This window comes from Acinonyx jubatus, chromosome B3 (assembly GCF_027475565.1).
Source record: "Acinonyx jubatus isolate Ajub_Pintada_27869175 chromosome B3, VMU_Ajub_asm_v1.0, whole genome shotgun sequence".
NCBI classification, from domain to species: domain Eukaryota; kingdom Metazoa; phylum Chordata; class Mammalia; order Carnivora; family Felidae; genus Acinonyx; species Acinonyx jubatus.
In genome coordinates this window covers 86,234,782-86,239,942 of record NC_069386.1, presented here as the reverse complement: position 1 = coordinate 86,239,942, position 5,161 = coordinate 86,234,782, and the positions used below count along the sequence as shown (strand labels likewise).

At 36.1% G+C, this 5,161-nt stretch overlaps 1 non-coding gene across 1 annotated transcript; it reads right to left on the bottom strand.

Moving 5' to 3' along the window:
• Positions 1–269: 269 nt before the first annotated feature.
• On the bottom strand, positions 270–372 carry LOC113601681 (small nucleolar RNA SNORA5). The gene has a single exon (XR_003422966.1). It is a non-coding gene; the product is annotated as a small nucleolar RNA SNORA5 (small nucleolar RNA).
• Between the last annotated feature and the right edge of the window lie 4,789 nt (positions 373–5,161).

Below are 5,161 nucleotides of genomic sequence, written 5' to 3'. Positions count from 1 at the left end.
GACACAGAATCTGGGACAGGCTCCAGGCTCTGAGCTGTCAGCCCAGAGCCTGACGCGGGGCTTGAACTCACGAGCCGTGAGCTCATGACCTGAGCCAAAGTCAGACGTTCAACTGACTGAGCCACCCAGGTGCCCCAATAAATATTTGTCTCTTAATTGCCTGAATGACTACTTAAAATGCATTAACTAGAAAAGGATGACAAAAATGTTACAAGTGATTAACTCTTGAAGGCAGAATAGTAGTATTTATTTGTTTGTCTGTTTTTTTGCCCTGTCTGCAGACAAACTTATCCCCGGGTTCTAGGGCATGTGGCAGCCGTTTGGGTCAGTTACCGGTATAATGGGACTGGGGCTGAATTCGACTTCACTATGGTAATGGTATTATTTTTAGAGCTCTTCTATATTTTGCAATTTTCTGTCTAGTTAGAAGAAATTAAAATTGATATAAACAGCCTAACTTGTAAATCTACTGAAATAATGTACACTATTGTTTTTAATGGTCATGATGAAAAGCAGAGAATGAAACTGAATAGTTTGCTATATTAGGTCTGTATTATTAACATATCAGCAGAAGATCAATCAAATTAATCATAAAAATTGACAGCAAAGAAAATCATTAAGGTCAACTATAATCCCAGTGAAATAACTCCTGAGATGGCAGTGTACTGTTCTTAGAGAAATCTTGCTTCATAAAAACTGAACCAGTACTCTTTTTTTAATTTTAATTATTATTATTATTTTTTTAATGTTTATTTATTTTTGAGAGAGAGACAGAGCACAAGTGGGAGAGGGACAGAGAGAGAGGGAGACACAGAATCCAAAGCAGGCTCCAGGCTCTGAACTGTCAGCACAGAGCCTGATGCGGGCCTTGAACTCGTGAACTGCGAGATCATGATCTAAGCCAAAGTCACACGCTTAACCAACTGAGCCACCCAGGTGCCCCTCTTTTTTTTTTTTTTTTTTTAATGTTTATTTATTTTTGAGAGAGAGAGAGAGAGAGAGAGCATGAGCAGGGGAGGGGCAGAGAGAGGAGACACAGAATCTGAGGCAGGCTCCAGGCTGTCAGCACAGAGCCTGACATGGGGCTCAAACTCATGAACTGTGAGATCATGACCTGAGCCAAAGCTGGAGGCTTAATTGATTCCCAAGCACTCCTGAACCAGTACTCTTAAAACAGAATCAAAGATTATTCAAGTTTAGGAAACTTTAGTTCTAAAAACTTCCTTTATTCAAGTTTATTTATTTTCACCTTAAAGTAAATTCAATTTTTGTTTTTCTGATTTGAGAAAAATAGTTAATGTTCTTTATGAGATTGAAATTTCTGTTATGGTGCATGAGACCAAAACTGTCCTTTGCAGACCTTACATACACCCCACAAAGTATAGGATATTTTTGTAAATTCCTTACCAAAAGCAGTCTTTGCAGCTCTCTTGATATTATAACAACAACAACAAAAAACCAAAGACATCCTCTCATCCTGTTTTCTGTGTTTTCACACTGTTTTCATACTGTATTATAAGTTCCTAGTGGGCTAACAAAATATGATTTTGTTATTAACCTTGGTCAAGTACCATGCACATCTCTATGCTTAACAATGTTACCTTTTTAAAAGAAACAATCTCTGAAGCCATGGAGATGGGAAAGAAAGAATAATTTACAAGGAAGAGTGCAAAACAATTTTCCTTTCATAATGCATTATTATTGCATAGTATACCCTGGGGTACTAAATATGAAACAGCTTTGATGATATATGTTTGTTAGTCCAACAGATAATGGCATATCCCTTGCTATACTTAACAAGAGGTACAATTCATTTTGATAGTGTCACTGAAGTAATATTACCTCCAGCATTAGAAACATGATGTTTCTCTGAGCATATGCAATTATTTTGTAGAAATCAAACTACCAAATATGGATATTGTAAGATAGTTTCTATCATGTGCCTAGAAGTTTTTAAGATTCAAAAAAAACCTCGTTAAAATGGTGGAAAACGTGCATATTTAGTTATTAGCTAGCATTTGGAAATACAGACTGTAGGTGTTAGTGATAATGCTTGGGGCTAATTTAGGTGCAATTATGGAATTTTTATTACTATTTCTTATTTTTCAGAACAGCACATTTTGTCAAATATTTATAAAACAATTCTAATAGGGCCAAATAGGCTTTATTATTTTATTCCTTCCTTCCTCCCTCCCTCCAACCCTCCCTCCCTCCTTCCCTTCCTTCCTTCCTACATTTCTTCTTTCAGTAGATATTTATGGGATACCTACTATGTCTTAAGTGCTATGCTGGCTTCTGGGAATAGAGTGGGGAACCCAACAAATATGGTCTCTGTTCTTGTGGAACTTACAAAGCAGAAGAAACAATTGTTCATTGATTCAGCATATATTTATTGGGCAGCTAATGTGCCAGACACACTGCAACAGTGAAAGCTACAGACAGGGCAGTGAGGTGGAAAGCACTTGGTATGTTCCAGGAACAGTAAGGAGGCTGACATAATCAATAGATTGGATTGGAAACAGAAGGGAAGCTGTAGCAGTCATCTAGGTGAGAGATGATGGTGGCTGGAACTAGGGCAGTGGTAGAGCAGATGGGGAGAAGGGAACAAATGTAAAATCCACTTAGTGGTAGAATTGACAGGGATATTCAGAGGGTACCCTCAAAATATTAAGGTCGTTAACTTTGCTGATCCATCAAAGTCTAGTTCACATCTGGTTTTCCATAAATCTATCCCTGATAATTTAGAGCTAAGAAAGACCATTATTCATCACATATGGGATTAGCTTTATGTGCACTGTAATAAGTACATACTAGATTTTGTTTTGTAACACTTACCCACTAGCTTATTAGCTTTTGAAACTTTGTTTTACATAAATAAAATATTAAAAAAGTATAAAATTTATAAATATTTTATTATATAGTATATAAAAATATACATATAAAATATGTATTATATATAAATATATAAATATGCATAAAATAGGTAAATGTTTTATTATATATAATTCTAATTTTAGTCAACATGGGTCAGTAAACAGGGATTTGGTAATGATGCTCTTCTCCTGGAAATTTATTTATTTATTTATTTATTTATTTTTTAAATAGGAAGTCAGTTCCATTACATCCTGGAACCACTTTTATTTTCTTTTATTTTTATTTTTTATTTTATTTATTTATTTTATTTATTTTATTTTTTTTCAATATATGAAATTTATTGTGAAATTGGTTTCCATACAACACCCAGTGCTCATCTCCAAAGGTGCCCTCCTCAATACCCATCACCCACCCTCCATCAATCCTCAGTTTGTTCTCAGTTCTCAATACCCTCCCACCCCCCATCAATCCTCAGTTTGTTCTCAGTTTTTAAGAGTCTCTTCTGGCACCACTTTTAAAGAGATCGTTTGTCAGGACACAAATCATATAAGAGGAACAGAACTAGGGCTTCCGGAGTAAATCATTCTATTTCCTCTACAGCTTTTATCCTGTAAGTCTTTTATTTGGAACTTGGATAAACCATCAGATATCCCTAATATAGTGCAGAGTCATAGCACTAAGTAGACTTAAGAAAAAGAGGCTTTATTAACTTCATCTTGCTTTTTGCTTTGTGGGTAGACCTTTATCATAGTTCCTTTGTCCTTGAAATCTTTTTTGGACCTTATTCTATACTTTATGGAAAGTAACAGAAGAATTAGTCCCAAGAATTATGAGCATAATCTCATGAGCTTTCAGCAAGACAGTTTCAAAGTGGGTAATACTGAATTCTGTATTTCAGCAACAACATTTTATCTTCTGTTGAATCTTCATCTCTGTGATTTGCAATGGTAGTCATTATATAATATGATGGAAAAAGAGACATGGCCGGAGATGAGGCCAAAGAGGGATGGATCTTGACAGATTGGAACTAACTTCAAAAGAGGAGAAAATTGATTTGGGGTTGTATCAAGTGTACTTGGAAATAGAGGGTGTAGTCTTTATCCCACGAGTATATGAGTCTTCATATATCACTAAGTCCCTTGGGAAAAAATGGCTACTACTGCAGAAGTGCTTATCAGGTCAGATTTATCTAACATGGTATTTGCTGCAGACTTATTCTTATAGGTCAATGTGGCATATGAATCCATCTTTAGTCTGTGTGTTTTAAGGCCTTATCTCTGTAAAAAAAAAATTGGTATTAAGGTGACAAAGTTTGTAGAGCAAGCCTTGGAGAAAGGTATGTATCGTTCCAGCTTGATTGTTACTAGAATGTAGATGCAGGACTTCCTATTGTGAGATTAATGAAAATACCACCCGCCATTGCTCACATTACTGGGCAATTTAATCTGTCTATAAGGGAGGGGAGTAAAATTCAAAGAACAGCAAAGAATGCTTAAAAGGATTCATTGGAAATGATGAAACAGTGGGACTTCAAAATAGAATCATAAGGTTAGATCTGCAAGAAATCTTAGATGCCATTTAGTCTTGTCTTTTCATTTTACTGAGAATCATAAATGGGGACAAAATCTCCTTTTGCTCAGAATCATAATCCAGAATCACCTGTTTTGGGACTTCCACCGGTAGATCAGAGCTGTGATAAAACTCAGGAAGGGTCATGACTCCCTTTCTCCTCTTCTTTCTGTCACACTGATCTATCTTGAAGTTGAAGCCATTACTTATAAAACTATCTGTAAGGTGCCACTTTATCTGACCTATTTGCAACCTCTCTGCTTTCTGGTGAATTTAATGATCTCACAGAGCCACAGATATAGCAGCTTATGTTACTTCTTACCTTTGTCATATTATTACTCATTCCTGGAGAATTCCATGCCCTTTCCCCACCTGTTAGTCTGCAGTCTACTATAGTTGACAGTCTACTCAGCTTGGTCAAATCCCATTTCTGCCACAGAGCTTTCCCTGACTGTTCAGCCATGACAGATTTATGGTTTCTGAATTTCTTAAGTCCTTACAGTTTATAAAAGTGCATCTCAAGTCCAGCTACTTTTTAAAAATCAACTGGGGAGTTTTTTTTTTTTTTTTTAGGATTTGAAATTTTATTTTATTAAAAATTTTTTAATGTTTATTTTTGAGAGAGAGAGAGAGAGAGACAGATCGTGAGTGGGGTAGGGGCAGAGAGAGAAGGAGACACAGAATCAAAAGCAGGCTCCAGGCTCTGAGCTATCTGCAC